This window comes from Ambystoma mexicanum, chromosome 2p, assembly GCF_040938575.1.
Source record: "Ambystoma mexicanum isolate Mex_15411 chromosome 2p, UKY_AmexF1_1, whole genome shotgun sequence".
NCBI lineage: Eukaryota > Metazoa > Chordata > Amphibia > Caudata > Ambystomatidae > Ambystoma > Ambystoma mexicanum.
Window position 1 is genome coordinate 917,454,781 of NC_090923.1, and position 23,738 is coordinate 917,478,518.

At 47.0% G+C, this 23,738-nt stretch overlaps 2 long non-coding RNA genes across 2 annotated transcripts in view; one reads left to right on the forward strand and one right to left on the reverse strand.

Annotated features, from left to right (window-relative positions):
• LOC138565961 (uncharacterized) overlaps positions 1-23,738 on the reverse strand; it is a 283,968-nt gene that overhangs the window by 168,288 nt on the left and 91,942 nt on the right. The window contains exon 2 of the long non-coding RNA XR_011301739.1: positions 8,686-9,177. This is a non-coding gene — a long non-coding RNA (uncharacterized lncRNA). The remainder of the gene's footprint in view (positions 1-8,685; positions 9,178-23,738) is intronic.
• On the forward strand, positions 2,242-11,033 carry LOC138565962 (uncharacterized). The gene is made up of 2 exons (XR_011301740.1): positions 2,242-2,576; positions 10,067-11,033. It is a non-coding gene; the product is annotated as an uncharacterized lncRNA (long non-coding RNA).

Below are 23,738 nucleotides of genomic sequence, written 5' to 3' on the forward strand. Positions count from 1 at the left end.
AACATAAAACAGGATGACCACATGCGCTAGTGTGAGTTTACCCCAGGGAGGTAGGGGATGCGAACTACCATAGGTGTGTTCAGGCCATGACACCTTGCACCCCCCACAATCAAAAGCTATGGGGGTGTCCAGGGAGGGGCTAGGGGGATGCCTCTATATTGGTTAGGACCAGAGTAAACATAAAACAGGACGACCGCTTGCGCTTGTGTGAATTACCCCAAGAGAAATAGGGGGTGCAAATTACCATAGGTAAATTCAGGCCGTGATATCTGGCACCCCCCACAATCAATAGGCATGGGGGTCTCCAGGGAGGGGTTAGATGGTGCCTCTACATTGATTGGGACCAGATTAAACATAAAGCCGGATGACCACGTGCGCTAGTGTGAGTTAACCCCAGGGGGGTAGGGGATGCGAACTACCATAGGTGCATTCAGGCCATGATATCTTGCACCCCCCACAGTGAAAAGGTATGGCGGTGTTCCAGGACGGGCTAGGGGGACGCCTCTACATTGGTTAGGATCACAGTAAACATAAACCAGGATGGCCACTTGCGCTAGTGTCAATAGCCCCAAGAGAAATAGGGGATGCAAATTACCATAGGTGTGTTCAGGACATGATATCTTGCGCCCCCCACAATCAAAAGGTATGGGGGTGTTCCGGGAGGAGGTAGATGGTGCCTCTACATTTGTTGGGACCAGATCAAACATAAAACAGGATGACCACTTGCGCTAGTGTGAATAGCCCCAAGAGAAATAGGGGATGCAAATTACCATAGGTGTGTTCAGGCCATGATATCTTGCACCCCCACAATCAAAGGGTATGGAGGTATCCAGGGAAGGGCTAGGTGGTGCCTATACATCATTTGGGACCAGAGTAAACATAAAACAGGATGTGTGTTACAGGTTTTGTGAATTACCATAGTTGCGTTCAGGCCATGATATCATGCACCCCAACAATGAAAAGGTATGGGGGTGTCAAGGGAGGAGGTAGGTGGTGCCCATACATTGGTAGGGACCAGATTAAACGTTAAACAGGATGACGACTTGTGTCATTGTGAGTTAACCCCAGGGAGACAGGGGATGCGAATTACCATAATACATGTAGGGGTGCTGATGGTGTCTCTCCCAGCATATATATGAGGTGAAAATGGGGTTGAAATAAAAAAGTCAACATTTTGGGGGTCATAGTAATTGGGGCACAGTAATCACATAGATCCGTCTTGGAAGCAGACACAGAATTGATAGTTGTAGCTGTAAATGGAAGGGCATCTTTCGGTTGGAAATGCCCCATTGTAGTGTGTGATGGCTGAATGCATGCTGAAGAACAGCACTGCTGAGGAAAAAAGGAAAGGAATTACAAAGACTCTCACTAGTCTGCATTTCATCCCCATACAAACAGCCCAAACTTTAGGTAGGGGGCTTGAGCCTCATTAACCCAGTGGTGTTGTATCCATGACATAGCGCAGCCCATACCAGTCACTTGCAGCAGTGTGTAATAGTGTGCAGTTTACCAAGCCGCGGGTGAACAGGGAGCTTAACACCAATTACGTAAAATACTGTTGACTTCCCTTCCCAATAACACATGCTGAAGGGAGACCCTACCGTGCACCCCCCTGCATTATGACAGAGTTGTGTGACTGAGCCCAACCTGCCCCTTTATCCTTAAGAGAGGCTCCGGCAGTGATTCCTCGTGCTTTGATGTTGGAATCAAATATAGAAAGGTTAATTATGCCATAAAAAATTAAAAAATGTTTAAGCGCCCCATCTACTGTAACAGTACAAACTTTCTTATTATTATACCATTTAAAATAATACGTGCGCCTGTCACAGTACAGCATTTCTTATTTTGCCTGTAGTGTGATGTTGGAATAAAATATAGAAAGGTTAATTATGCCATAAAACATGTTTAAGCGCACCATCTACTGTAACAGTATAACCTTTCTTATAATTATACCATTTAAAATAATAACATGTGCGCCCTATGTGCTGTCACAGTACAACCTTTCTTATTTTGACTGTAGTGTGATGTTGGAATAAAATATAGAAAGGTTAATACAACTGAACGAATGCTAGGCTCCCAGACTTTCCACAGTATTAAAAAAAAAAAAAAAAAAACATGGGAAGCAGTATATTATACCATACTGTATGATATTCGGCTTCCCATGACAGAGTGAAGGCCCTGCAACAACGCCCACCTGGTAGCTCTGGCCAATCCCTCAATAGAGATGTTGGAGGGCGGGCTGTAGGCGGGCTATGACATTAGCTTTTCTTTTCGTGCTGCATGTATGGCTGGAGCCATCAAGTGGGCGTGACTCCGAAGATTTCCGAACACTGCCTCCCACAATCTACCATGGGAGGCAGGATAGCATACAACACCGGAACTCCTACTAACCCCTCCCAAAAGAGGTGAAGGGAGCCTATGGCGGCCAAATCAGGGGATCGTGACGACTTTGAAAGAAAGACCGCTACACTTCGGGTTAACCCGGCGGGCTTGAGGTGCTTTCTCTACGCAAACATATAGCACCCGCTCCGAAAGGGCTGGTAGAGTGCTGCTCATCGATGGCACTAAGTGGACAGGTACAAAGAAAAAGCGGCAGGCAATTTATTACAAGTCAACATGCCCCATTCCATCCGCGACATGCTAGCACATCCTGTTTTCATTGTTGCATTCTAGGACGTATAGTCATGGCTTTATAATGCGGAAATCTAGGGCAATAAGTCTCAGAATGTAAAGTTAAAACCAGGAATATACTTGCCTCTCCTGAATGCAATTGAGCATGTTGGCATGCATGTTTTTTTAAAGTATGCAATTCAGCTTTCTTTTGTGGTGGTGCAAAACTAGGTGACATGAGCTCGGTTGTTTATGTACAGCTTGAGGAGAACCATCTCCGGTTCAGGACGCACCTCAAAACCTTCCTCTTTGCTTCTGCTTTCTCTCTCCCTCTCCCCTGCTAATTCTTCACTGAAACTGCACTGAATCTGCAACTGGGCCACTCTCCCCGACCCTGGGCCCAGCCACTCTCCACTTGCACTGCCTCCCTGGCAACCCCTGCACTGCGGGACTGTCTCTGTATCCCTCCAGCCCCCCCTTCCCAGCACTTACCTGCACTTACCTTGCACTTGCCACCAGCTGGCCCTCCTTATTTATTTATTATTTATTTTATTCTACTTACCTTGTACTGCACCCCCCTTGCACCTCCCCCCTCCCCCCCTTGCACTTCTTCCCTTCCCCCTACCCCTGCACTTGCGCGATCTGAATGACACCTGGCCTAGTAGGATCGTTGTCTGTCTTCCCCCTGTTCCCCTCTCCCTGCCTCGTCGCGCCTTGAAACACTTGTGTATAGGCGCGTTACAAATGCCATATCATATCATATCATAGCTTATGAAACGTGTCTTCCGAAATAATGTTATGCATGTTACCAGACACTTATGTAATTTGCCAAGAACATCATAAAACTGATATTTAACCTCATTAGGAGTTTGGTGGTGATTCCTACGGTAATGTAATGTAATGTAACAACTTTTATAAAGCACTAAACTAAGGCCTGAAAGCTAGAAACAGCCAGTGAGATAGAACCTCTATGATAGGCAGAAAAAGAAAACGAAAAAAGATAGGTCTTCAGAGGTTTCCGGAAGCCCAGGTGGTTGCTCACCACCCGTAACTGATCCGGGAGAGAGTTCCACATAGAAGGTGCAAGGTTAGAAAAAGCTTGGCCCTCCGATTGTGCTTTGCGAAATCTAGGGACTGTCAAGAGTTTCTGGGAAGAGACCTGGGTGGGTACATAGGTGTTCAACTTAGCCTGCAAATACTTGGCACCAGAGTGATGAAATGTATGGTGGGCAATGCAGAGAATCTTGAACTTGATTCGACTGCTCACCGAGAGCCAATGAAGTTGCTGAAAGAAACCCTGCGAATGAGACAAACGGGTAGCTCCAAGTACCAGCCGGGCTGCATCATTTGGAAGTAGCTGCATCCATTGAATTAAAAAGGCTGGTTAGCCTAAATAGATACCGTTGCAGTAATCTAGGGACCATAGAATCAATGCCGCTACTACTTTAGCTCAAGATTCAGGTGGTAAGAATGCAGTGTTGTTTTCTGAATGTTCCACCTCAGAAAGTCTGAAATAAATACTGACGAGATGTGTAGCTCCCCAGAGCCAGAGGGTAAGATTTTTACACCAAAACTTTTGACGGATTTACTAGGTGTAGGACGTGGGTCCAGAGAGTCTGGCCAAGAGTCATTGGTCCAAGCTGTCTGCAGTGAAACAGAGTCAGTTACCATAATCTCTGTTTTCTCTCCATTTAACTTGAGCCAGTTTTTGGCCATCCAATCCCCTACTGTCGCCAAGCAGCTTCTCAGCTGAGAAGGGGGTCACTTTCGGGAGAATTCAACCGAAAGAGCAGCTGAGTATCATCAGCATAAGTATAAAACAGTACCTTGTGCTCATGGATAAGATCTGCAATAGGATGTAAAAAGAGATCAAAAAGAAGCGGGGAAAGAGAAAACCCCTGAGGGACACCAGACGAGAGAGCAAGTGATGGAGATTTTAAAGGAAATAGAGACATAGGCCCTCATTAGGACTCCGGCAGTAAACCATGGTGCTATTAGCACCATGGTCGATGCCGGAGTCCGCCATGGCGGAATGGGGAATTACCACGCCATTCCAAGGTTGGCGGGGCGGTAATTCCCCATCCCGCCATGGCCCTTCCCCATTCCCATTTTTGCCCCATAGGGCTCAATGGGAATGGGGAAGGCGCTAATTACGGTACCGCAAATTGCGGTACCGTAATTAGCACCAAGGTCCCTTTGCGGGTCCCTACTTTAACGGCTGGTAAAACCAGCTGTTAAGGTCGGGTCCCGCAAAGGGACCTCGTAATTAGGCGCTAGGTGTTTAACGGGGCCGCAGCCTTTTATGGCGCCGTTAAACACTTAGCGCCTGGGTCATAATGAGGCCCATAGTTTGAGAGTGCTAAGTGAAAAAAGATGTAAACCAGGCAAAAGGAAGACCAGAAATTCCTGCCCTATCCAGGCATTGAAGCAAAATGTTATGATTGATAGTATTGAAAAGCCGCAGAGAGGTCAAGGAGAATTAAAACGCTGACCTCTCTGTGGTCCTGGAGTAGGACAAGGTTGTTCAGAACAGAAATCATCACAGACTCAGTACCCTAGTAGGGCGGAAGCCTGATTGAAAAGGGTGTAAAAGAGCCTGGGATTCCAGGTTGCGCTAAAGTTGAGGGTTAACAATATCTTCCATGAGCTTCATGACACAAGGTAAAAGTGAGGTAGACTGATAATTGGCTGCAAGAGAAGCATTGAACTGTGGCATTTTCAACAATGTGGAGACACGTACGTGTTTCAAGGCAACAGCAATAAAGCCTGTAGTGAACAAAACCTGAAGTGCTACTGTGAAGAGCATAATAACTTCTGACGGCAGAAACTGGGTAAACCAGACAGGAATCGAATCAGCTGATTTCAGCTTCCGGAGGGCTCCCATGACAAGGTCATCCGTGACTGGCTAAAACTGAACCATCCCGGGGGACATTTATTTTCATATGGGGTTGATCCAGGAGCCTTTCCTCTGGGCCATCCATCCCACTGCCAGAAATTGATTTCTGCATCTTCGGAATCTTTTAATTAAAGAAAAAGCTAATTGAATCACATTGTGCTTGTGAACGGAATGGGTCAATTGGGGTGTTTCAGTTGAGAGCTCCTTAGCTACTTCAAAAAGTTCATGTGCTGAACAGGAGGCTGATAGGATCTGATGACCGAGGTGTTGAGATCTGGCCACCTTAATGGCTGCCTGGTAACGGGAAACTGACAGTTTATAGGTACGTTTAGAAGGCATACCATATTCAAGGCACCATTTACGATCAGTTTGGCGACAGACTTGCTTGAGAGTCCTTAGCTCAGAATTAAACCAAGGTGCTGAAGGTTTAGCCTGAGTTTTACTAAACCTGGCTGGTGCAACGACATTTTCTGCATGGCCTTCAAAAGAGCATTGCAAAAGTCTTGCTTATCCCTAGAAGTGAAGTGATTTGTGCTTGACACAGGATATTTAGCTACATCAGCTGGGGAAACCTTGCACCAATGCCGCTGCTGTAAAGACATTTTTGACGTGCAACAGGCAGAAGCAGAAAAATAAATAGTAAAGGGGAAGATAAAATGGTCGTACCAAAGAACTGGCAGTGGATTAAATACTGCCACCAGGTTTTTTCCCGAAATAATTCAATCAAGCACATATCCCCTTTTATGTGTAGGGAGATAATTATATAGCTCAAGACCAATGTCCGCCAATGTGCTAATCACATTTTTTGCATGAATGTCAGTAGGGCTATTATGCTTAACATAAAAGTCTCCCATGATAATCAGGTAAGGGTAAAACAGAACTAAATCAGCAATAATGTGTGCTAAATTATAGGCAAAATTGACCAAAAATAAGGAAGGGGGCCTAAAAACCAACAAAATATAAATGGAGGTTTTACACGACCTCTGAAGCCGAATTAACAGAAGTTCACAAGGTAGTTTATAATTCAAAGCCACTGATATACAGTTAATGGATGCTAAGTATATCAGAGCCAACCCCCCACCCTCCCCTGGTAAGGCTCTGTCTAACCAAAGAATGTTATAGTTGGGTAGAAGCATCTGAACAAACATCGGGGTCAGATCTATATGTAAACCAAGTCTCAGTCAGGCACGTAAGGTCGGGAGAAAAATGCTCTAAAATGGAAAAAAGTATCATGACTATGGGCAACTGCAGACCTAACATTAATTAGAAGGTCCATAAGGGTAGATGTCGGGAAATTCCCAGCATTACCTGCATAAAGTTCATTAGGCATGTTTAAGCCCACTACAAAAAGAAAAGGGGGAAAACTCTCAAAACCTGCTGGAAGGCTGACCTCAACAAAAGCAAGAGCAAACAACTCTACAAGAGCACAATGCACTCTTGCATTAATGCTTACTTTAGGCAGTTGTGGGGAGCCACAGCCTGCCCCTTGTTGAGCCTCTTGGGCCCAAGGCCCAGTCGGGCACAGACAGGCTTGCCTTTAGTGCGCCTTCAGCATGCTGCAGGCGCACCCGCTGCGCCCATCCAATGCGCGGGTGGTCTCTCTGGCACATGAATGCAGTGTCTGGGGATGACACGCTATAAGGCGTGAAATAGTAAAAATAGACTGATGGAATTACCGTTACCCACAAGGAGTCTGGCGGAATTACCACCATATTACAAGGTGACGGGAGCACACACAGTCCATCCGTGGTAACATTAATTCCAGTCAGCTGAATATCGCTGAAAAAGCAACTTCGGATGTAATTCCGCCATGCATGGGCAGAATTACCATTGCCATCAGGCAAATCATCACTAATTCCGCCAGTGACCGGTATTGCCACTGGCGGAATTGACGCATTGTGGGAAATGGGAAGTCAGGCGGTGGTCATCTTCAAAACTCCAATTTGGCCTAAATCTCCCTTTTCCTGTTGCCATCCAAACACAGGAGTTGCTGGAAAAATGTCATATGGCAAAGGCAAAGCAAAGGTGCCTCATATGAGGCCGCGGATGCAGAAAGAGAGAAAGAATACTGTTTGCAAGCTGCAGAGATTGCATCCTTTTAATGCAATGCCACTATTGACATTGCCGGCATAAGAATATGCAAATTTGATATCACATAATGTGGTTAACCAGCTGGAAGATTAGAGGAGCCCAGTGGAAAGTACAGTGCTAGAGCATGAATTAGCTAAGCTGAAGTTCAGAAAGTATTACCCACCCTAAAATGTCTACATCCAGAGGGATAAAAGTACCGGAAGAAATGGTTATGCACTAACACTCAATTTGATCAACATGCCTCTGCCAGAACAAAGGAAAAGAACAACTGCTGGTGCCCTGATAAAGCCCACCACTGCAATAGATGGTGAAGAAAGGGAGAAACTCTATTAATTCAGAAGTAGGGTTATGTATGGTACAGAGGGGAGTATCTATTTTGGCTTAGCAGGCGCATAGCTCTGGGTTGGCTGGCTGATGATTTGAGAGTTCAGTTGTCCTTCTAACTATGTAGTGACAGCATTCGGGGTTGGCTAGCTATGGATTAGTTAGTGGACTTCTTTTTAGCCCTGAGGCAGAGTTATCTCCTAGTAATCAGGTAGCTACAGATGGGGATTGCACTCTCAGCTCAGCAGTCATGCAGCCCTCTCTAGGAAGGCTGTGGATTGGAGGCGGCAGTCATTCGTCTAGCTCAGTTTTAGCGTAATAGCCAGTGGTTTAGAAAAGAAAAATGCAGACCTTGTTTTTGGAACAAAGAGCAATTTATGGAACCTGTTTTTCTTGTCCAGCATCAGACCATCTAGTTGGTATGAAAGGGCCAGGTGAGGTAGTTCTAATATCCTCGCGGTATACACTTATTTTTCGGTACCCAAAATTCACCATACACATTTTTCAGTGCCAAATATTCGGCCCCAAGAAATTCACCTAGAATATATATATATATATTTAAAAAAAGGTACAGATAGTAAGTTTGGGAAAGGTGAAAATGTTTTTTAGGGGGTGTTGGCTTTCCCGTGCAGTTTGCTGCTGCTCTGAATTATGTAAAAATGGTAATAATTAAAAAATAAATATGTCTGGGGATGACAAAAATCAGGGCTACAAACAAATGGAGCCACTTGTACAGACACAAATCTGCAAATTGCCTCACTAACCTTGCTGAGATGTGGCTTGGTCCAGCTCCCATTGATTGTATGTCTTGCCAGCTGGCTCGGGCTCCCAGCTGCAAAGTTTATTTTTCCCGATGTGAGGGAAACGGCTGGCACTTGACCTCAGCAGCCTCCCATCTCCACTGTTCTTCTCCAGAGACGCTTGCTCAGTGTTGAGAGCTGGTTCAGAACTGGAGGAGGGGGGCGCTGCACATCCCCAGTCAGGATTGCAAGAAGGGAACTTGCTGAGCTGGAAGGACAAGCCTCCTCCCACACTCCCTTCACTTGATGTCTTACTGGGTTTCCGTGGTATCCAAAGGGGGCATCCTGCTGGTCTTTTCAGCTTGTTCATATTGGATTGCTGTGCCACATCTGGGGTCCTGGTGACAAATCGGGAGGAGCGTTGGTTTCCATAAGAAGGTAGGCGAATATTTGAGACACACCTCTGTCGCCTCTCGCTACGATGCATAGTTTTGAGAGCAGCTACCAGGCCTTTCCCTTGATGGGGGGAAATCAATAGAAACTCAGTAACATTGATCTCCCAACCACAAACAACTCTTAAAAACAAATACACACTTGTTTTGGAGTTAATTAGCTTGCTGAAGTGGTTGGGCGGTGTCATGGAGAGGCTTTTGAGGGACTAGCATGGGCAGAGCAAAATAACTTGTGTGTACAGATCCAGTATGTACTGCATGCACTTTAAAGAGCTACACATTTTCCATGCAAAGATGAAGATCACAGCAAGGGAGGTGATCAGGGTGGGAACATACATAAGCACACTTCCTGTCACTCGCTGTCCAGGTCATATTAATGTTATCTTTTTAGCACAACGCAAAGACAAGGCTGTGGGTCCATCAACAGTTTGGGGTCGGGATAGGCACTTGTGGTACAGGTAGTCTTTTGTGCAACAGGAAAAAAGTAAGGAGTAGATAATGTAGCTACTGTTATTGTTTTGGCACCATTCTTACTTCATAAACTGAACAACAGGGTTACTCCCCCAGCCCAGATCAATATACAAGTGACATGTATTAACTTGGTAAAACGTCAATTTCTTTTATGTCATCTAATCTGCCTAGTAATATCACGAGTTATTAATGGAATTAACAGAAGCACTCCTTTTCTTTCTCCTAAATATGTTACCAGAAAGTTAAACTATGTATACGATCTGTGACAGGGTCAACAAACTGACCCTGTCAAGAGTGGATGGCGCCCCTCTCAATTTAGGATGGGCTGCCTACCAGGGTTTTGTCCAGATCCAGTTTAGCCTCTGAGGCATGCTGTACGAGGTGGGCGGGCCCCAGTCTCTGCCCCTTCTACTTGTGCCTGTTTGCATGACATGAGTATAACCTTTTCTTACCACATACCTGTTCTGCACGATGCTGGGCAGTCTCTTTTTGTTTGTCCCTTAGGACTGCGGTTCCCAGAAGGCCTTGTGGTGAAGAAGAAAAGGAGCAACCCCAGACAGAGAGAGAGCCAGCGAGAAACTATCAGCCTGCGGAGCAAGCCGCACAGCAAACTGAAGATATAAATACTGCTCAACATAAAAATATGCAGGATAAATAATCCCACCTTCGACGAGAACGTGGAGCGGTCCGCACAACAAACTGGCGAACCCAGCGCATGATATGCACAGAGACAATTTGCTTACCTGCTACAGGGCGGTTGAGCCGTCTGCATATCAAATCGGCAGCCCAAATGCTCCTACCATCTCTATTACCAACTGGGACATTGTGGTTCAAGCGGGCCACCATTTCCAATTGCAGGCAAACCCAAATATCAGAAGAGGGCAGTGCTAATCCCCCCTTTTATGTCTCTGCTTACTTGTAACCCCTACCTATGGAAAAGAAAGCCACAGTTGGCCTGGGGAACCAGCTGAGGGAGAGAACCAACGGGGAGGGTAGAGTAGTAGTGGCGTAGAGGAAGAGAGTAGGAGTAAACTGGAGAACATCGTAACAACAGAGGGGAAGAGCGAAAGAGGGAGACACAAAGGAGAGTGTTAGTAAGAATGGGAGGAGAGTAGAAGGAAGTGAGAGGAAGGATAGAAAACCAGAGCACAGAGGACAGGACCAAGTCGGACCTCAGTGTCTAAAAGGCATGTGTTCGTGCACTATTTCTATTGTAATTGTTTTTGGGATCTAGGTTAGGATAGAGAAAGGGTATTCCCTCTTAGTCCATCACAATCAGCTAGTCAGTGGTTAAAGAGTAGGGGTTACAGATCTGTAGAGACCAGTCTGGAGTTGAGGGATGCCTGGGCTAGACTAGAAAGGGAACTGCCCACATTAGACCAGAGACCAGGAAGGCCCTTTGTGAGCCTTATAACTTCTTTAATAAAATGCCTTGATCTGTCTTCGAGATTTGGTTTGATCTTGAGCCCATGTGTACACATCATAAAAGCAGAATATGTGGGGATTATTAGACTCATGTTATTACTCAGTGATGGTATAAAGTCATAGAGCAATTACAAATGTGAATATACAAATGTCCATCAAACAATGCTCCTGTGTGAGACAGTGACGTAGGTATGGAAGTGCCAGTGACTTGCATGTCAATCACTGACGGGAGAGACATGAACAATAATACAGCAAATACCTATCCTGAACTGAAGTTGCTTATCCTTTTAAGTGCAAGAGGTCATCCTTAGCTGTCACTTCACTCACGATGGCCTGGGTGACTCCTCCCCAGCCAATCTTTGAAACTTGTTTTACCCTCCCTGCTTGTCCCTTGCTCCCATCAGGAAGTAAAATACAATTTTCATGATCAAAACATCTTTTAATCTAACAATATGAAGCCCTTCATTGTCATGTCTTCTCCATTCTCCATGTCTAATGGCTATTTACTGAATATATGTTAAGTGGCAGCTCGTTTCTAAGTTGGAGTATTTGTTTCTATTTATAGGTGGACTTGAGAACTGTAAAATGTTGGTTGAGAGTTACAACAAAAATGTAAGCCAGTCCCAGAGGGCTATGTTCCGACTTTGGATCTGGGAGGTCCTGGCCCACAGTGGTGGTTTTATCCTGGTCATGAGGAGCCTAGATTACGGGTCGGTAATCTTCATTAGACAACCGAGTCCGACTCTTCCTTGGCCCAGTCATTCACAAGGAGGTGAGTCCAACTCTAAGACTGCATTTACTTGTACACAACTTGTTGGCGAAACTCAGAGTTGAGCAAGCTCCCCCAAATAGGAAACATAGCAGATAGATCACCCATTCCCTATCCATTTACTTTTATTTACTTTTATTTGTACTGAAGCTTAGGAAAATATAGGCTGGACAACAAACAGGAATGGAGGACTGGGACGAGAGCTGGGCGAGTAATGCAGAATTCATCTAATAAAGGCATTACCCCATTGCCCATCTTCCGTGTCACAGTGAAAAAAACAGGAAACAGAAAATAACTACTTCACAATTCATTAAATGGAGAAAAATAAACATGAAGAGTATTTATCCCTGGCTAGGAGAAGCCTGTATCGCTTCTGTTCAAAGTAAAGTTGAAAGGGAAGTCCAAGTAGAAGATGTACACATCCCTGGACTCCACAAATTATAACACTATTCCTTCACACAACTGGTAATGAAAATTGTATATGCCCATCGGCCAAAGCAATGCCCTGTTTTGACTCACAGAATATAGTAGCGCCTGAGGGTTTATAATCCTTGCAACCAGGGCTAAAGGACATTCAGAATGATGGAAGAAGGAGGTCACATCCTAATTCTAACTGTCATGGCTACATCCAAAATATGGAGGTGAACATCCTCAAGGGCTGAAGAAAGAAACACGAAATCTTGATGAAGGAGGAACAATGAGTTCATCTAGGTGACGCAAGAGGGAGAGGGTACAGAACTAAATCCTTAGGAAGATGAACACACAATCAGGGGTGTTGCTAGGTCTGGAAAAGATATGCGGCTACACTAATGTCAGGATTGTCGAGACTCAGGGCTAGCTAGCCTTTTGGTTGTAGACCCTGAGATTCTATCCGGGGCTACAACCAAAAGATCTGGGGCTATAGCCCCTTAAGCCCCCCCCCTAGCAACACCTCTGCAGACAATCGTCCCCAATCTACCCAGATAATGAGCAGATATAATGTTAACAAGAACTACAATCCTCCAGATAAGAAAATATCAGCCAGATCCCGGGAAAGGTTTAAAAGGAGCATCCTAAACACCTCTGGAATCAAAATGTGCTCCCAGACCAGTAGAGAACAATGAACGGGAGGGCAAGTCAATAGAAAAGTACTCCCAAAAGAGCATTCAGAAACGAAAGGATTCAATCCTACCGCAATCATCACAAAAGTTCCAATAGAAGTCAACTGACCGTTCAAACTGGAGGATGCCAGGCCCAAAAGGACTCCCTCTCGTTTTAAAAGAAAATCTGTTTATTGGTATTTATAACAACATAAGCACAAAGAAAAAACACGGCAATCAGCCCATAACCCTTCACCCCCTTCTCCTCCCACCCCCCTCCCTTCTGACCTATGCATGGATCATAGCATTTGTTTTCATCTTTCAAACATCAATGAGACCTAGCCCGCTGGATATCTTTTACAAGTCCGGTCTGTTGTAGTGTCACCTTAGATGATCGTTTGAGCATCCTTTCAGTGTCAATGTTCTCGCACATTCTCAGGGTGGCTGGTCATCAGGGGGAGGTTTGTAATGCATTAAGGAGTGTGCTCCATTCCAGTTCCACATCGTTCTCTTCCTCTCTCCCCCCTTGCTCGTCTATAATCAGTTTCTCAGCCGCCACCCATCTCTGTAAGTCTTGCAGCCACTGGCTCAATAGGGGGCCTTACAGGTATTTCCAGGAGTTAGCCAGTTGATGCCTTACTAGCAGTAGCAGGAAAGCAGCTATCTTCCTCCTACACCCACTCCTTTTCCTTCATAGCAAAACCCCTAACAAGCAAATCTTAGGTGCACATTCAAATTGACCCCCTAGTATGTCATTAATTTTAGTAATCACATTGTGCCAGAAATCCTGTATTAATGGGCACCCACAAACCATGTGCCAGAACCCCGTCGAGTTGCATTGACACCTCAGGCGTGCATGTGAATTATCTGGGTTTATCCTGCGAAGCTTTTGAGGGGTCATGTAGACACTGTTCATATGGGGGTGCAACGTCCTCAATGTAAGAGAAAATATAATCTGCAAGATCGCTATTAAAACAAGGGTTTTTCCATTTTATTGAATTAGGCCTTGTTTCTGGGTCACTCAAACAAGCTTTTCAGCTGCCAAGCACGCGGCAGAGAGAATTATCCACACACAACCATTTTAACAAGAAGCAGGCCTCTCGGGGGGCGCTGTTGCGCACGAGACGGAATGGTCGCACTCGTGTGAGCTCCTGCGACGACCGAGGCCTGGAAGCCAATACGATGAATAATTCGACTCGGTTCGCATGAAAAACGTGAATAACTTATAAAGCAACACCTCATCCAACTGCAAGCGAAGTCCCGTGAAGAAACTCGCTCAATTGACAGAGTCGCGCCGTGAGAAAGATCATACGGCTCAGAACGCTGCTGGAAGAGGGGAGGAGCCCGGCGACGGTGGCGCGGGCTGCCGGGGACGCGGAGAAGGCACAGCGGGTCGGGTGGGGGACGCGGGCGCTCCGGAGACCGTCGGGCGCCTGCTGGCCTCCCCCCTCCCACCCCCGCCCGGGCACGAGACAAACCGGAGGATCGGAGACAGGGCCCGCGGCCCGCAAGGTAGGAGGGCGCGGGTGCCTGGCTGAACTGCTGCTCCCCGGCGGCCAACAGAGGTACGCGTCTGCAGTCTGGCCGGGGGCGCACGGGAGGTCCGCATCGAGGGATTGGGCCTCCCCGCACTAGCGCGCATCGGGTGACACTGAGGAAACCCGTACTCTCCCTTCCCACCCATGCATGTAGGCGCCTTGGCGCGTGCCCCATACCACATCCCTTCAATAAACGTGGACACTCGGCGACAAAAGGCCCCCCCGGCCCCCCAACGGGACACCCCACGGCTGGCTCGAGTGCAGACACTCGATAACTGGGCACGGACACTAAGGCACATTTGGAGGGGGCTGGTGGGCAGAGGCCCTCGGAGGCGGTGGTCATCGGAGGCGGCGGGCCTGCGGCGCTCTGGAAGTCACTGGCGGTGGGGGAGTATTGCAACAGCCAGCAGCCCCACGTGCAGGATAAGGGCCTATTACTCCGGTGTGGGCTGCGGATCTGAAAGGCATTGCAGTGTTTTTTCCCTGGCTCACCGCTACCACAGACATCACACCCCAACACGCTGAGAGGGTACGGAAGAATTTGGGGCCAGAGGAGTTGTGGAGCTGATGGGAATGCTCCCTGTTGGGGGCTAAACGTGGTCGCAGCGATCACAGCGGACACATAGGTCCAGTACCTGAGGACAAGGCAACTAACTAGGTGGGGTGGCAGGAACTGGAACGTGCTCTCTGGCCACGGCGGTTGCATAAATCAGCCTGGAGGAAATACCACAAGCTTCACGCATAAGCGGGTTGCGGGCACTAGACAATCCCCAGAGCCTCGAGAGGAGGGGGGTGAGGAGTAGACTCCGTACAGACAATGCCCAATCGTCCTGGTCAAAAGAAAGTGAAGGGATCCATTGAAAGATTCACGAAAGCACTCGACAAAGGAGCACAACCCTTGATGTCTAAAGACGTGCCTCCACGTGAACAACCGGCGGCTCAAGCGGCCATGATGGATCCGCAAGCGGTCTTCCAAGCTATGCAACAGGGGTTTGCCGCGCTCAATGTCAAATTGGATGGCATAACAGCTGAGGTTACATCCATTAAAACCAAGCTAGACAAGACAACAGCGCGCATTACAGAGGCGGAGACAAGAATTTCCGGAGCAGAAGACGCACTTGAGGCTTTGAAGACCACGGTGTCAACAATGGCGATCGATCTGGGAACAGTGAAATCTAAGTGTGAGGATTTGGAGGCCAGGTCTCGACGGAACAATATCCGCATTATCGGGGTTCCAGAGGAAGCTCTAAAGGGGTCAATAGAAAAGGCGGTGGAAGACCTCCTCCGTAACCTACTGGGGGACCCTGGCTGGTCGGCAATGTTCATCGTGGAAAGGGCACACAGATCTCTGGCACCCAAACCGAAGCCTGGGGCATATCCCAGGCCTATTATCGCACGCCTGCTCAACTACAGAGACAGAGATCTGATATTGAGAACTGCCAGGGAGAAACAGGAATTAAGGTGGGAGGCCAACATAATCCGCATCTTCCCAGACTTCACTATGGCAGTACAGCAGGAAAGGAAACTGTTCACGGGTGTAAAGAAGCTACTACGCGAACGCCAAGTAAAATACGCCATGCTCTATCCGGCAAGGCTTAAGATACAGCATCAAAACAAGACATACTTCTTTACGTTCCCTGAGGAGGCGGCAAACTTTGTCGAGACACACATCCCTGCCCCTGCCGGGAGGTCTAGAAACGAGGAAGACTCATGAAACATGCGGAAGACAAAATGCTACTATGGTGCTGATTCAGAAGGGACTGCAAACAGATAAGGCTCCCTATTGGGTGGCCCACATGTGGGAAGATTAAGACTAAACTGAACAATCACATATGCTAGCTCCACCCGCATGTGCCGACATGTATGAGAGTAACAACTGAGAACCAGTCATATTGGAAATGACGATGAGAGGTCCGGGCAATGGTGGTCGCTACAGCCCCCCCTGTAGCAGGTGCACGTTAAATGTTGGGAGGAGGAAGGGTGGGATTAATAAGCATAGTTAAAGTTCGGGGAACTATGAGGGAGGGGGGAGGGAAGGGGCAGATGGGTTGGGATACTAGTTATGAAAAAGTTGAGGTTAAAATGAAAAGCGCACAAGCCTTCGACACTACAACTATTAAATACACAGTTAGGTTACACATCCAAGGAAATGGTCATAATCAATGGCTAGATAATGGCTAGACCAGGCACTGACGGCTTGAAAATATTGAGCTGGAATGTACGCGGTTTGGGTATCCACATGAAGAAGAGAAAGATAATAGCATACATAAACAGGCTAGGCCCCAAAATAGTTTTCCTTCAGGAAACACATCTAGGGCCCCAACTAGCTGGACATCTAATCCCGAGTTGGGGGCCTCATCAATATTTTACAACCTACTCGAGAAGGGCGAGGGGGGTGGCGATCCTTATTCATAAAACACTTCAATTCAACTGTATACATTCAGAAACAGACCCTGAAGGCAGATACATATTGCTACATGGAACCCTTAGTGACAGCGAAATGGTCCTCCTTAATGTGTATGGGCCGAACATAGATGACCCAGAATTTTATGCTGGAATATTCGAGAAATTGGCAAACTACCCGACGGCCCATTTAATCTGCAGGGGGGATTTCAATACCATCCTTGATGTGAACATAGATCGCACGTCAACAAGGTCTAGGACACTCACCAAGGCGGCACAGAAAATACGCCTTCACATGTCTGACCTCAACCTGAAAGATGCATGGAGAGCGCTAAATCCGTCCAAAAGGGAATACACATTCTACTCCTCAGTCCATGACATGCACTCAAGAATAGACTTATGGCTGGTTGACAATGAGTTGCTGGGTTGGGTTGCAGATACACATATTTACCCCAGGACGTATTCGGATCACTCCCCGATACAGCTAACAATAAAGGTTCCCGGAATCAGGGCATGTAAGCCACCATGGAGGTTCAAGCCACTGGCTCTCCAAGATCTCGTCTATAGGAACGCAATGGCTAGTAAAATACAGGAGTATTTTGAGATCAATGAGGGAACGGTGTCTAGTCCAGCAATACTGTGGCAGGCGTTCAAGGTTTGCATCAGAGGCAGCTCTATAGCTGTTGAATGCGGAGTCCTGAGGGACATTAGGGGCAGACTGTCACGACTAGAAACACAGATAGCTACCTTACAAACTCAATATGCACACTCTCCTTCAGCGCAAACAAGCGCTGACATTAAAACCAGACTGGATGAATACAAAGAAGCAGCGGAGCAGGAGATCCGCTATTTCGACAAACCAGTGGCTGCACGAAGGTATGGGGAGGGTGAAAGACCAGGGAGGCTGCTGGCGAGAATGGTAAGGGGTGAGAGAGGCATGACAACGATACCGTGCGTACATCTGCCGGATGGCACAGTGACCACTGAAGATGATAAGGTGAAAAAGGTATTTTATGATTTCTATAAGAAATTGTACTCCCCTCAATGTGACAGTACTGATGAGGAGATAGACACCTACCTATCCCAAATACCGACAACGCTTCTGGCTGACACCACCAGGGAGTCCCTCGAGACCCCGATCACAGAGGCAGAGATAGCCGAAGCGATAAAAGCGCTGCCCAACGGGAAAGCCCCAGGCACAGACGGTTTGGGAGCAGACTTCTACAAAGAATTCAGCGATCTCCTTGTGCCCAGGCTATACACTGTGTGGATAGAGGCCTTGAATAAAGGAGAACTCCCTGAAACAACAAGGGAAGCAGTGATCACACTATTGCTCAAGCAGGGGAAACCACCTGAGGAATGTGGGTCGTACAGGCCGTTGTCACTAATGAACACAGATGCGAAGATTTTCGCTAAAATGCTGGCAACCAGATTATCATCGTTAATGCCATACATGGTACATGACGATCAGGCAGGGTTTATTATGGGCAGATCCACAGCAACCAACATCAGACGATGCCACAAGATACTAGCAACAATATCCCCAGAGACCCAAGGAGTAGCGGTCTCACTGGATATGCAAAAAGCGTTCGATACGGTTTTTTGGCCCTTTTTATTTGGGGTGATACGCAACTATGGCTTTGGCCCCAATATCATAAGGTGGATTCATGTTTTATACGCTCACCCCTATGCCAGGATCAGAATCAATGGTGCTTTAACGGAAGTCCTGGAACTGTTGGGAGGCGCTCGACAGGGTTGCCCCCTGTCGCCATTACTGTTCGCCCTAGTGATAGAACCGCTGGCTGACATTCTCAGGGCACGTTATAGCGGAATATGGTTGGAAGGCAGGAGGCAGATCATCACGTTATATGCCGATGATATTTTATTATATCTTAGGAACCCGGACCGCACACTGGGCAAGGTGCTGGCGGAGGTGAATAAGTTTGGCGGGTATTCTGGATTGAGACTCAACCCTAGTAAATCGGAGGTATTCCCACTCACGAAAAATACAACGAAACCCAGGGACTTATGCGGTCTCATATGGAGCCCCACACATATACTCTATCTGGGAGCATACATAGCGAGGACGGCCCAGCTCACACGAGCGCTAAACTATAATGCATTGTCTGACTCCCTGTGTGCAAAAATGAAACGCTGGAGCGCCCTTCCTATATCACTAATGGGGAGAATAGCCCTCGTTAAGATGATCATACTGCCAAAACTTTTCTACCTGTTCCACACAGTCCCGGTGTGGCCGGGGCGCACACTGTTTTCCAAGATGAAGAGTGCCTGCACATTGTTAGTCTGGGGCGGGCACCCCAGGCTTAACTGGAATACATTAACTAACACATACCAACGGGGGGGCTGGCGGCTCCGGATTTGGAGCTATATTACCTCTCGGCGCAGGCTTACTATGCTGCATACTGGGCCGCAAACTTTATTGACCCGGGGCCGCCGCCACATGGCCAACAAGCTAGAGAATCAATACTGGCTCTGCATAAGATGCTGGAACCGGCCCCTAAACACCATAATTCCTTAGACCCCACGAAGGTGACAACCACAGCATGGGCTAAGATAGCGGATATATTTGGCAAGGGCAGGCTGTATCATCCGAGTATGCCGATATGGGGGGACCCGCGTTCACCATTCTCTCTTGATGGGGAGGTGGCTATGCACTGGAATTCCAGAGGGATTGCGCAGTGTGGCCAGCTGTTCCGGGATGGGCTATTTGCCACATGGGACGACCTAAAGGAAGTAGTGGGGAACACGAATAGACACAAATGGCAGTACCACCAAATTAAAGACTCCTTTCCGGGAGAACCAGAAATAAATATGGGGCTGGGCTATATGTTCACGAGTGGGATCCAAAAAGTCACAGCTGCTGCACTCTATAAAATCATAACCCAGACACGCCCAGAAGGGGTCCACCAGTCCAGGACCAACTGGGAACTAGACTTGGGGCAACAAATAGAGGACCACGAATGGATGCAAATATGTATGCTGACCAAAAGTATTTCATGCAACTCCAGATTTAAGCTTATACACTATAAAATAATACATAGGCTGCATTACACACCTGCAAAGCTTCAGCGAATCTACCCCTCCACCTCGGGATTGTGCCCGAGATGCCATGCCGAGGGCGCAAATATCTACCATATGCTTTGGGAATGTATAAAATTGAAAGAGTACTGGAGGGAGGTCTGTGCTGCGCTTGATGAAATGGCGGATCTACCTGTCCTGTGGACACCAAAGCTATGTTTGCTGGGTGTGGTGGGGAAGATGAACCCAATGTGGCGTAAACTATTAAATTTGAGCTTGCTAATTGCCAAAAGGGCAATATTGTTGAAATGGAAAAGTGTAACCCCCCCAACTAAGGCAGATTGGGAGAAAGACATGTTGTGGACTAATGACACCGAAGAAATGTATATAGACTCTGTACTACCCATAGCCAGACCCAGAAATATATGGGACCGGTACAAGCAATACCTTGCGGACAAGGCTATAGCGGAAGAATCAGAATCGGAGAATACCTGATTGTGTATCATTATTGAAGTGTAATTACGTTGGGATGGTGAAATGTATGTGATTGGCTTGTGTGCACCAATAAATAAAGTTTTTTAAAAAAAAAGAAGCAGGCCTCTCAACGTTCAGCCATTTTAGTTTAGTGTTACTGCCATTTTGAATAAAGTTTCATTTCTACTGCATCCTAGAGAACCTTCAAGCTGCCGAATATAGTCAGGTAGCACAAATATGAGCTATTATTCTAAGAGTTGGGCATCTGGTACAGTTTCTCATGGGAGCCTTCCTAGGGAGGCAAGCACACAATTAAATCACGGGTTTGGGCCTTCGCATACGCAGACTCGAATGCGATAGCAACACAGGGACGCTTTAACGTGGGAGAGCTGCAGGTGTGGGGAGTAACACAGGATGCCACGTTATCTGGTCTCACAGAGGAGGATGGTCTTGCATATAGTTTATTGCCAGGGATGGTAGATTTCGCTCTTCTTGCTGACTGAGCATGATTAGGTCACCTGCTGGGGGATTCACATTGAAATGTAACATGTTTTTATACTAACCAATGGAAGTGCGGAAATGCACTAACCAATGGGATTGGGCAAATGTACTAACCTATTAGCATAGGGCAATTTCAGATGACTTAGGTAGAAGCCAATAAGATACTTGGAATGTAGTTTGTTATTATTTGTTAATTTTGACATTTGTATATCGCCGAACCCACAAGCATCTGGGCGCTGGGCACTGTAAGGAAGTCATGTTGGCAACAGTAAAGACAGACCCAAGTGATCACAGTTCAAGGGTGTTTATTAAACTGTAAATACAAGGTGGACAAGCACCCAAATTAAACCTAAATCTAAGATGGGAGCCAGCTTCATACCATCAAATGAAAAAGAAGGCAGTCCTTGTGGCGTCTTTTCAAAATAAAATGCCTATTCTAAAATAAAGCTATTGCTAAATCCTTACAACTAATTACAGAAAGAGTGTGCGATAGGGTTTTCAATAAAGAAAGAAGTGTTCAAAAATAATAAGTCAGGATGTGATTGCCAGGGTTCTCCCTCCCCCACGTTTAGAGCACGGGAAAAGGTGGATCTCCTGCGCACCACACACACTCGAGCTTTCCCAGCACGAGCCGACAGTTCCATACCAGCTATCAGGTTCTTCATTGGTTAAGTCTCTTTTCAACAAAAGTCTCTTGCCTTCGAGGGCCTGATATTCAACAAAACAAACAAACACAAAGTTCCTTTCCAATGGACTTTGGGTGATGACTTTCCACCCCTGGATCTCCCTCCTTCGGGCTCAGAAGCCTCTCGGACGTCAGCCTCCCTCCTTTGGGTTCACTATGGCTTTTCTTGCATTCACAACTCTTAGTGTCTTTTCAAACAGTTCACTGTGGACATCCCTCGGTCGGGTTCACTCCTGTCAACACACTGTTCATAAGGACTTCAGGCTTTGCTCCTTTTTGTCAGCATCCCTCCGCTGGGTTCACTCTTGCTAACTTTATCAATTGTGCCTTTCTCATTCAATTCTTACAATGCAGGATTCACTTCCCCAACTCTTACGATGTGCGATTCACTTCCCTTAACTTCACAATCATCTGTCGGTTAAAGACTTTCGACTGTACAGAGGATTTTACAAGACCCCTGTATGACCACTTTGACCCCCTTTTCGCCTTTTCCCAAGACCTTGTGTTTATGGCAGTTTCAACAAACGGGTAATCGCCCAGAGTTTCCTTAGTAAGCACCAACGTGGTGTCGGGCTCCTCTGTTGCTGGTTTTCCCACCTTCTAGCATCAATAGCTCTTTATGCTTCCACAGATCAACTATCCGCTTGCTACTTTTCATTCAACACAGTTCACTTTCTTATCGATTCTCCTCTCGACTCACTGGCTGTGATGAACCGCTTGGATTTCTCTCTCTTTCGAGTCAAGGTTAGTACCACGGAGACAAGCGTCTCTCCCCAGCTTGGTTATCAGCATAGGAGGGTCTCGTGTACCGTTGCCATCTGCTGCAACACACGCTGGCTATTGTTCACGGTCTTACGAATCCTTCTCCTGAGGGTTCACGGGCATTGTTCGGAAAGGGAAAGGTCGCTTCTCTCCTTGTCACCCTCTTGGTATGCGCCATCTTTCTCCTCCTCTTGAAATGCTGTGCTGAGTTATTGTTAAAATGGATTTCTGAACTCTGACCTGGTGGGCAGAGGTTCAGAAGGCCAGCCTAGTTTCTTGGAACAGGGTAAGCTTCTGGACAAGCCAGACCAATCAAGGCGGCAGCGGTCAAGACTAGGTCTCAGGAGAGGTGAGGTTGATCGAAAACCCACAATGAGCACACACAGTCAAGGACACTAAAAATCACTCTCAGTCAGGTGTATATCAAAAATACATATACATGTATTAAAGGCCTTTTAAATCAAACACAAGCAAAGATCAGCAGTAATACTTAAACCAACACAACACTACTATAAAAAATATATACAGATACCAATGGCCTAAAGGAATGGCACACAGTGAGGGTGCACAACCTGTAAGGAAAGGGAGCAAACAGTGTGAATATACTTTAGGCAGTCCTTCACTTTATCAACCCTAACTGAGAGGCAGTCCAATCCCTAAGAAGAGTGGAGCCTTGCACTTAAAAGTGTAGACAGACACGATCGTGCGGTAGAGTGAAAAACAGGGTCTCTTGTAGGGGCTGTAGCAGCTCAGGAAGGTGGATGAGGCAGTGAAGAATAAGTTCCCACTATTCACGGAGGGTCTCCCCAAGAGAGCAGAACAGGATACAAGAGTTGGGAATAGGACGGTAGCGCAGGCTTAAAGAAGAGTGGCCCTCAGGGGACACTTGTGCGTAAAATTGATGGATGTTCCAGGGGGCACTGGTAAGTGTCATGATCTCTGCTTCCAAAAGGTCAGGGTTTTCCCAACTCCCTTGGAAGCAGATCCATAACCCAGGTTCCGAGTGCCAACCAGTCCCGATTGGGACCTTTTGGACCCAGTCCTGGCGCCAGTGGCACCAGGCTCATAAATATGCCCAGTCCCAGCGCTGGAAGCGCCGGGCTCATAATGCTTGGGTGGACTTACCTTCAGCAGACCATGCTGCTTACTTGCCTGCCAGTTGAGCCTCTGATCCTCTTCTGTTTGGAACTACTTTTCCTGTTGGGTGGGGCTGGAGCCACTCCCTAGATTCAGAACACTGGAACTCTTCTGGAAGGCAGGAACTCTTTTCTTACCAGGAACTCTTTTCTTACTTAGGCGTGGCTGTGGAAGGAGACACCTAAGCACTACAGGAGGCTATTTAAACCACACCCGGTGGATGAATCTTGCTTTGCGTTATTCTGCAACCTCTGCAGCAGAACGCTCATCGTGTCTTCTGCATCCGGTCCTGGGCCTAAGGAAAAAGGCTTACCATCCTGAATCCAGTCTTCAGCAACACCT